The sequence below is a fragment of the Camelus bactrianus genome, chromosome 3 (genome assembly GCF_048773025.1).
Source record: "Camelus bactrianus isolate YW-2024 breed Bactrian camel chromosome 3, ASM4877302v1, whole genome shotgun sequence".
NCBI classification, from domain to species: Eukaryota; Metazoa; Chordata; class Mammalia; order Artiodactyla; family Camelidae; genus Camelus; species Camelus bactrianus.
The window spans coordinates 60834594-60845342 of NC_133541.1; the positions used below are offsets into that span (position 1 = coordinate 60834594).

At 36.7% G+C, this 10749-nt stretch overlaps 1 long non-coding RNA gene across 12 annotated transcripts in view; it reads left to right on the plus strand.

Moving 5' to 3' along the window:
* The window catches only part of LOC105074783 (uncharacterized), a 58587-nt gene extending 48603 nt beyond the window's left edge, over positions 1-9984 (plus strand). For 7 of the 12 annotated variants that reach the window (XR_012505504.1, XR_006727416.2, XR_006727418.2 and 4 more), the window contains one exon: positions 6228-9984. This is a non-coding gene — a long non-coding RNA (uncharacterized LOC105074783). Of the gene's footprint in view, positions 1-507; positions 606-5953; positions 6135-6227 lie in introns of all 12 variants that reach the window. The other 5 variants (XR_006727419.2, XR_006727422.2, XR_012505503.1 and 2 more) reach the window with 3 other exon arrangements.
* Positions 9985-10749: the final 765 nt, after the last annotated feature.

Here is a 10749-nt window from a genome sequence, read left to right on the forward strand (position 1 = left end):
CTCCTGTTTCTTGAGTGAACCAAGAAGTACCCATGCCATAGTGTTTCTAGATCAGTGACTAGGAGCCACTTAGCTTTTGCTAATTGTATTTTATTCCTGGGTGCCTCACACTGATCACCTAATTTTATTTGTAAACTAAGTCTTTACCTTATATTCTGAAGGAAGTGATTAAAAAGAGCCCACAGAGTGCCCCTCAAAATAGATGATATGAACTTATACTAAGACATATTATTGTAAAATTTTGTACATTGGAGATAGTGTTTTAAAAAGAAAAAAATTATTTCACAAACAAGAATCAAAAATCAAAATTGCTGCATACTTCTCACTGGAATACAGGAAGTTCAAAGTCAGTGGAGACACACCTTCAAAATGCTGCAGGAAAATGACTTCTAAACTAACATTCCTTATCAAGCCAAATTGTAATCAAGTTTCAGGGTAGAATAGATAAATTTCAAGCAGGTAAGTTCTATAAAAAAAAATGTATTTTCCTTGTTCCCTTATCTCCAGGCCACTGGAGACTGAGTTCTACCAAAATACAGGAACAGACCAAGAAACAAGACCTGGCAAACCAAAAACAGTACTTCCAACCCGATAGGGAGATGAAGGTAATAAGCGTAATGCTTGTGAAGGAAGATTTCAAAATGAAAAGTGCAGCTATAGAGGATAACCCATTCATATTGGGGCATGATAGAAGGCTCTTCAGAAACTCCATTAGGAAGATGATATATCAATTTCTGAATATCTGATGCATTTAAACATTTTGAGAGGAGATGTAGACAATTTGTAAGACGTTTGGATGGAATCACAGCCAAATACGTAAAAATTTAAGTAAATAAGGAAAGAAAAGTATTAGTTCTAGACAAATAGAATTTAAGCAGTAAAGGGAGAAAAATCATGATTTCCTTCCTAGCCCTGCTGGAAATAGTGTATAAAGTGTATTAAACTAGCCACTTCAGCTCTCTTTAAGTTACTGTTTCCATGGTGTTTCTGTTTTCTGTTCTTTTCACTTTCAACCTATTTGTATCTTTGTGAAGTGTCTCTTTACACAACACATGGTTAGAGTAATTTTTTTAATCCATTCTGCCAATCCTTGCCTTTTGATTAAAGAATTTAATCTATTTACATTTACCGTAACTACTGAGGAGGTAGGATTTATGCCTACCACTAATGTATATTTTTTTAGATCTTTTTGTTCCTCTGTTCCTCCACTACTTCCTTTTATTTGTAAGCTAAATAGAGATTTTTAATGTACCCCTTAAATTCACTTGTCTTTTTTTTAGTTATTCTATCAGTGCTTGCCCTCAGTATTACAATTAGCATCTTAATTTAAACAATCTAGTTGTATTAGGGCTCTGGCAGTTTACCACTGTGCATTAGCCTTCACTTTCTGATCACACAGAGCCTCATGGTCAGACAGAAGTGGGAGATAAGGGTGTCCTTAGGTTTTTTTCCTAGGCGTGTAAATAGTCTGCACATGAGTCCAAGGAATATTTTAAAGGTTTTCAAATCCTGCTATGAACATCTCATTTCCCAGATACTCTTTTTAAGTCTTTGGGTCATTAACTTGTTTGCCCTAACTGGTATTGTGCTTCAGGCAGCTGCAGTGTTGAACAATTTCCTCTGATTATTTTTGATAAACACTCTAAGGATAAGGCTTTTCTCATTGAATAAGTTCTCAGTCCAGTCAAATAATGACAAATCCTGTGAATATGGATTTTCTAGGAACTTCCAGATATATCAAGTAGTAGCAATTCTCTGGGGAAGAAATATTTTAAGGAACTTCAAAGCTGGTCAGTCCCCTTCATGAAGGGGTTGCTAGGCTGCTGGTTTTCAAGGCTATCATGGAGCTTGGGAGAGAATGATGTGAGATGGGCAAGTTAAAATGCTATGAAGTTTATGTCCTTACTAAGTTTCAGCAGTTTTTCTTGAATAAACACTCCTTGGATTCCTTTAAGTTAATTTACAGAGTTCTGAACAAGTTGATTTGACAATTTTTGCCTTTGTTCTCATTGCTTTTATGGAGGAGTAGATTTTTCAGAAGCACTTACTCTGCCAATCTGTAAATCACACTCCCTAACCATATTTAAATGATAAAGTAAACAGTGGTTATTGCTTTAACCAAAGTACACTGCATTGGCAGGATGAGTGGGGGTGGGGGTTGCATGTTTGAAGGGTGCTTTCATGTGATGCAAGCAGGAGTAGAAAGAATCCAAGTCCTCATCTTCTTCAGTGGAAGTTAATAGAAAATGCCCCAAACTAAGAAATCAGGAGTTGGCATTTCAATGATATTATTTAGTGACAAAGGAAGTAAATGTGAAAATATCAGAGTAAAGAGGTAAAGGTAGTTACATTTTGAGAGAGACAGAGATGCAGATATGAGATAGGTCAAATTTATCAGCTCTGTGGATTCACCAGCAATCTGCATGATGCTACTGATACTACTGATTCTCCAGTTAGATCGCCTGACACCAACTGCATTCTCATAGGCCATAGAGAGAAGGTTTTGAAGATCATAGGAGACAGGCTTGTTGAGCTCTATGGCAAGGACCATGTCCTTGTGGCATTCTGCCTATTCCCCTGCTGAGGACTGATACAATGTCTAGTCCTGGTTCCTTGTGAGAAGGAACTTTTTTACTTCCTTACCCTGGGCTCACCTCTGTTGCCAGTGCAGTACAAAAGGCCACTGGATCTAATCAGCATTCATGCACCCCCAGAAGCTTAGTGTTTGGCAGGGTCATAAGAATGCAGCCTGCTAGTGGGCAGGTGGAGAGTGTCATTACCATAGACCTACTCACTAGCTGACTGAATGTGCTATGGCTTAAACCTTGGGTGTCACCACCACATTCCTAGTTTCTGGCTTCCCCAGAAGCTGCTTGGACAATCTAGATGGCACAATCTGGAAATGCTGAGGAGTGATATTCAATGGAGTAAACTCTGACCAAGGGGAGACAAAAACTGTTTGATAATTTTTTTCCTATGACCTCTCTGAAGACATCCTACAAGACCAAGCAATCTGCTGCACTTACCACGAAACTGAGACCAGCTGGGTAATGAACACCCTGTTATTTGTTCCTCCTTTTTTCCAACTTTACTTTTCTTTTTTAAAATAGGGACACTTTTTAATAATAAACCCATCAGGAAGCTATAACTGTTATAAACACATATGTACATAATAACAGTACCCCCAAAATAGTGAAGCAAAAATAGAGTTGAGAAAAGAAATGTACAATCCAACAATAATAGTTGGAGACTTCAATACCCCACTTTCAGTAATGGATAGAACAACGAGGCAGAAGATCAACAAGAAAATAGAAGACAAATAATACTGCACATAAATGTGACTTAACACATATCTATAAAACTTTACTCTACAACAGTAGAAAACACTTTCTTCTCCAGTGCACATGAAACAATCTCAAGGATAGAGCTTATGTTAGGCCATAAAACAAGCATAACATATTTGTTAATAATATAACAAATTCCATGTAGAGGATTTTACCACTTTAACAAGTGAGCTTTACCCCAGGAATGCAAGGCTGTTTTAACATTCAAAAATAAATTAATGTAAGACACCATATTAGTAGAATAAAGGAAAAAAACTACATGGTCGTCTCATTAAGTATAGAAAAAGCATTAGCTGGGGGAAGGGGACTGGAGGAGGTGTTGGTCAAAGCACACATAATTTCACTTAAGCAAGATAAATAAGTCCTCAAGATCTACTGTACAGCATTGTGCACAAAGTTAACAATATAGTATTTTATGCTTAAAATTTTATTACTAGAGTAGATCTTATGTTAAACATTATATTTTTTTAAAAAAAGAAGTAGGAAGGAAACTTAGAGGTGATGATTAAGTTTTTGGCCTTGTATATGGTGTAGGTTTCATGAGTGTATTTTTACCTTCAAAATCATCAAGATGTATAAAGTATGTACAGCTTTTTTTTGTATGTCAATCGTATCTCAGTAAATAAATTTTAAAAAAGAACTATCCACATCCTCCTCAAAAAAAGAAAGAAAATGCATGTGACAGTATTCAACATGATAAAAATACTCAACAAACTGTGAATATCCTCAGTCTGGTAAAGACTCTATATTGAAAACCTGCAGCTAGCATCATAATAATGAAATTCAGCATGTGACCTTATTTAGAAGTAGGGCCTTTGCAGTTGTAGTTCGTTAAGATGAGGTCATATTGGATCAGGGCTGGCCCTAAATCCAGTATCCTTAAAAGAAGTTCATATGAAGATACACATGGAAGAAGGTTATATGATTTCAGAGCCAGAGGTTGAAAAACGGCAGCTAGAAGATAAGAAACGCCAAGGACTGTTTAGAGTGCCAGAAGTTTGGAAGAAGCAAGTCATGAATCTCCTCTGGAGCCTTCAAAGAGACCATGGCCCTCCCAACATCTTAATTTCAGACTTATATCCTCCAGAACTGTGAGAATAAATTTCTGTTGTTTTAAGCTACACAGTTTGTGGTAATTTGTTAGAGCAGACCTGGGGAACTAATACAGATCTTGGTACCAGGAGGTGAGGTGCTGCCACAACAAATATCTAAAATTGTGGAAGTGGCTTTGGAATTAGATCATGGGTAGAGGCTAGAACAATCTTGGCCAACTTTACTTTCATTTTTCTCTCACTGCTAGCTTTCTGGGATTGTACCACTATATATATGTGTGTGTCTATGTATATGGATATATATACACACATACATACACACACACACACACACACACACACGCAAACTATAAGTTTTTCCCTTGAACCCAGTTTTTTAGGGGTTTCCTAACATACCTGTAAAACTGTTTTTCTTTTCAGACTGGTTGCACGCATAACATTGATAAAAATAGAAAAATAGAATCTTAATTTTTTTAAAGGGTAGAAAGGAGAAAAAAAGATACTAGAGAATCTGCTACAACTAAATGAGAAAATAAGCATGTGAAAGAAGATATTTGATCCAAAAATCATGGAATTCGTTGGAAGGGTGACAAAGAGAAGTCTTGGACTGACAGTTGAGGCATGCATCTAGAGGAGAGCAAGGAAATGCAGGGCTGCAGGAGGGAGGTGCCAGGACAGAATGAAACTGGTTGGTTTTCTGATGTGTTATTCTAGAAAATAGTATCATGAGAGTTAATCATGTAACTTTTGGAATGTTTGGGAAAGAATTAGCAATATGTACATAGAGACTCAAGCAAATAAAAAATGAAACAATTATAAATTTCAGAAAAAGCAAATAATGCATCAAAAGAAAAAGTAATCAGAACACAATTTGACTCAAGATTGAACAGGATTGTGTAATTACAGTAATGTGAACACTGAATATGGATTAGCCAAAAGTTACGACATAAATATAGTGGGAGGAAGAAACATGGTGGAAGAGAGCTACTTCCTCACCTGCCATCACAGGAAGTCAGTAGAGAGTGTCTAAAATGGATAAATAAAAAATTTCCACAAAAGCATACTATTCAGAAATAGAGTAAAGCCTTGAGAAACAATTAAATGAACTGAAAATTGTCACTGGGACAAAGTACTTGAAGGTGATGGCAAGTACTGTTGTTCTTTCTTTTGTTTTTTTTTCAGTCATATAACTTCTTTATGCCATTAACCTTTTTTAAATAATTGACTTTATTCTTTTCTCTACTATTAACATCATACTTTAGTATAGTACATTGCTTAAAATTAATGAAGAAATATTGGTACATTATTATTTGCCAAAGTCCATACTTTATCCAGGTTTTTTTAGTTTTTACCCCCAGTGTCTTTTTTCTGTCCCAGGATCCCATCCAGGTTACCACATACTTAGTGGTCATGTCTCCTCAGGCTCTCATGAGTGGTGCTCAGAATTTTTTTTTCTTAATAACCTTGACAGTTGTGAGGAATACTGGCAGGTATTTTGTAGGATGTCTCTATCAGAATTGGTCTGATGTTTTTCCTATGATTGTTTTGGGGTTATAGGCTTTGGGGAAGAAGACCTCAGAGGTGAAGTGCCACTTTCATCATACCTTATCAGAGGTATTCAGTGTGACTTATCACTGTTGATGTTGGACCTGATCATCTGGCTGCATAGAGTTTGTCATGAAAAGTTAACCTCCCCCTCTCCTTCCATACTGTACTCTCCAATGACTTTTTAAACAATGTACATTTATTACTTGGATTAAATTTCAAATTAATTACACTATATAGATCTGTTCCAGATGTTTCATTTCTGAACTATTTGTTACTTTCCTAGAACTGTGAGCAGCAGCATGCAAAAGTTCAAGACAAGTAGCCTCAAAGAGCCAACGTCAGCCTGGAGGGGCCTTTACACAAGAAGAGGAGCCTGTGGTATGTCAGTATGAGCTGGAGCAGCCATCGTGAGGTTCAGGGTTAGCTCTGGAGTGGAGTTGCATGGATGGATTAGAAACTGATGGGAAGTGTCTCAGGGCCAGATAGTGGGAAGTGAGATAGACTAAGTTGGCACAAAGACTGCGGTGGATCAGGCAGGTTCCCAGGCAAATGGGTTGAGTATCAGAAAGTCAGGGATCCAGCTAAGATTAACAATGGATCAGAAACTTGGGCAAGGAATCTGAATAACAGGAACGGAGCACCCTTAAGAAAAACAAGCAAGGAGGTGTGGGTATAGCTCAGTGGTAGAGTGCAAACTTAGCATGCACGAGGTCTTGGGTTCAATCCCCAGCACCTCCACTAAAATAAGAAGAAATAAGAAATAAATGAATAATTTTTTTTAAAAAAAAGAAAAACAAGCAAAACAAAATTTGGCATTCTAAAGGCATTTTGATTCAAGTCAGAGACAATTTCTGAGCATAGGAACCAGTGTCTTTTATTATCTTCCTTGAGGATTCAAGCTGGAGTCCTTGAGGCTAGGTTGGATCTCTTGACTGAAGTGGGGAAGGAGGAAGCAGCATTTCTGGTGTAATATAAATCATATTGTGGTGATGTATATCATAAAGGTTCAATCAAATGGCACAGTTAACATTTTATGTGTTTGATAAATTGAAGCTAGCATTCCTTCCATCTCCAGAAGTATATAAGTCTCTATTTTGAGCCAGAAGGAATAAAAAAACCCATTTTCTTCTGGGATATTTTTCTAGAACTGGTGGCCTCTACAACAATAATCAAAATTGCTTTCCCACAAAGTTTTATAAGGGACAGTGGAGAGTGGGAAACCTTTGTCTAAATCGCTCCTTCCGGACATGAAAGTTATCTTTATGCAGAAGTAGAGGAATAATCATCATTGTACTCTCCCTCCCCTCGTCCCCAGTTCATTTATCCATGGAAGTGACTGGTCAGAAACAGGTTCTCAGATCAGTTGTCCATCTTCACAGGGAAAAAAGCTGGTTGTTAATTTAATTAAATAATTAAATAATTAAGTACTTAAGGCTTAATTGCACCTCTAAAATGTCCTAGAACTCTGCAAGGGGCCAGGGCTACAGAGAAAGTAGACACAGAGATTGCCCTCAAGAAGCTCACATTCTAGTGAAGAATCAAGGCAAGAACACAGCCCTGTTCCCCAGTGTGATTAGTGCTCTGATTAGGATAAACACATGATGTTACAGAATTCTTCTGGGGAGTATCTAACCCAGCCAGGAGGGTAAGAAAACTTGCTGGAATAAAGGCTTTATTCAAAGGTGGTTGTAATCAGGGAAGGGGACTGTTGTGAGGGGGAGAATGCTCAGACTATAAGATCTGCAAACATCTGAAAGGTCATGCAAAAAATGAATTTTCTTTTTATAGGGAGGGAGAAAATGGCTAGAAGGAATCTGGCTTGGATAGGGGAATGAGATGAGCAGGTGACGTGATGGGACAGTTGACTTTTCTTGCAGTCAGCTGATCACCTGGAGAGGCTGCTAAGGAGGATTTTTCTGCCCCAAAACCCAGAGGTGCAGCAAAGATCAGGTGCAGCTAAGTTCAGGTGCCTGGGGGAGGGAAAGAAGCCTGACTAAAGTTTGGTCAAGTCAGGCATTTTGTTCAGACTGGTCAGGGGGACAAACAGTCCAACTAATCATTTCTGAGATAAAGAATGGGAAATTGGAGGGTCTCTGGCCTCATCATAGAGGAGGGCATCAAGGAGGGCATCAATGAGTCTTATCTAAGAAGAAAAAGTTTGGTTCTCTGCAGTAAGCTTTTTTTCTTGAATATAAAAGAGTTGGGGAAAGTGGTGGGAGAGATTTATTAATTGTAGCTTTTTCCAGGAGCACAGGGCTCAGCTCAAGTTCAACATTATCAATATCTAAATTAATACTGTAAAGAAAATCAAGAGAACATTAGAGACAGGGAAACAGCCATGAGGCAGAATAAACATGGTATCTTCCAGGAATGTGAGGCATTGCTACACTTGATCTCAGAAGCAGGAGATTGTTAGAAGGGTCCCACAGCAGTTCAGAAAAAAATGTTCACTTGAATTAAGGAATAGTAGTCAAATGCCCACATAGATGTTGGCCTGGGAGATGGAATAAACATGTAAAAAGTGAGTTATGAAACTACTGAAGAGTTTGACTATGAAAGACAATTCACCTCAGCTGAGAAAGCAGTCCAAGTAGTAATCAGATCACTCTCTCAGTTTGATCTGAGGTAACATATCAGATTTTTATATCTAGAAGGCCAAGAGGCAGAACTACATAAAACAGACCTATTTTCTGGGCAATGATTTTTTTGGATTTGATCCCAAAAGCACAGGCAAAAAAAGCAAAAATAGACAAATGATAAAAAGCCTCTGCACAGCAAAGGAAATAATCAACAGAGTGAAAAGGCAACCAATGGAATGGGAGAAAATATTTGCAAATCATGCATCTAATAAGGGATTAATATCCAAAATATGTGGAACTCATAAAACTCAATACTTTAAAAAAAATGAACAATCTGATTGAAAAATGAGCAAAGGACCTGAACAGACATCTCTCAAAAGAAGACATACAAATGGACAAACAGATACATGAAAAATTGTTCAGCATCACTAACCATCAGAGAAATACAAATCAAAACCACAGTGAGAGATAACCTCACACCCACTAGAATAACTACCATCAAAAAGACAAAAGAACAAATGGCAACAATGTAAAGAAAAGAGAACCCTTGTACACTGTTAGTGGGAATGTAACTTAGTACAGACATTACGGAAAACAATATAGAGGTTTCTCATAAAATTAAAAATAGAGCTACCATATGATCCAGCAATCCTACTTCTGAGTATATAGCCAAAGGAAATGAAATCAGAATCTAGAAGAAATATTTATACTCTCATGTCCATTGTAGCATCATTCACAATAATCATGATATCAAAACTACCTAAATGTCTGTCCACAGACGAATGAACAAAGAAAATGTGGTATAAACATACAGTGAAATACTATTCAGCCTTTAAAAAGGAAAAATCCTGTCATTTGTGACAGGATCGATGAACCTAGACAACATTATGCTAGGTGAAATAAGCCATACACAGAAAGACAAATACTGTATTGTCCTCACTTATACGTGGAATTTAAAAAGTTGAACTCATAGAAGCAAAAAGTAGAATGATGACTGCCAGGGACTGAAGGGTGGAAGAAATGGGGAGATGTTGGTCAAACGGTACAAAGTTTCAGTGACACAGAATGAAAAAGTTCTGGACACCTAATGAACAGCATGGTAACTATAGTTAATACTATATTATATACTTGAATAATATTACATTGTATACATACTGTATATTGAAATTTGCTGAGTAGATCTTAAATGTTCTTGCGATAAAAAAGATAACTATGTGACATGATGAATATGTTAATTAGCTTGATTGTAGTGATCACTTCACAATGTATATGTATATCAAAGCATGTTGTGCATTGTAAATATATATAATTTTATTTGTCAATCACATCAATAAAGCTGGAAAATAAATTAAATTTTTTGAAAAGACCTATTTTAAGCCAATTAAATGACTGTGAACCCACTATGATGTGTCATATTTCACCACTATGTTTATATTCTCAATAAAAACAGCTTTAAATTAAGCAGTGCATTCATATGACTAGTCTCATTTAAAGACTTAACTAAGTTAGTATATCCAGTACTAAACCAGAGCCCTAAGTATAGCATGCTAGAAATCAAATGTCTCCCCAAACAAATTTCTCCCTTAAAGACAATTTTATAATCTTCTCAAAGGTAAATTCAAATTCCCATCCCCAGACTTGGCTTCCAGAGAAACTTCCCTAAATATTGCACCCAAGAAATGAACTTCCAACTTCCTAAAAATATCACAAAATCAAGGCCATATTTCTTCCAAACAACAAATAAAATAGACTATTTGCCAGTATCTGCTTAACATAGTCAATGTGAACAAATATTAATGTTAAGCCAGTAGAATTTAGGGGGTTTGGGGACCTTTTCTTGTTTTGTTTTGTTTTTGTTTGTTTTTACTATCTGTATTGATGAAATTAACTGGGAAACTATAACCTCTCTTACTATTGGATAGATTCTGCAAATGCTATAGTCTCTAGTATGAATCTTTCTTAATAGATCTTCTCTCTTCCATTCATTCATATAGCAATTACTGAGGGACTGTGATGTGCCAGGAAAGGTCCTGGATTCCAGAAATATAAAACTGAAAAAGACAAGGCTCTACACTCAAGGATTTTGTGGTAATGAAAAAAACAAACATCCGCATAGTGACAGTTGTTGTATATGTATCATGTGCTAATTTACAAACTATGATGTGAGCTCTTTTATTTTCTAAAAATCTCATTCTGCCCCTGGCTTGTTATTGTATGGCTGGGAAG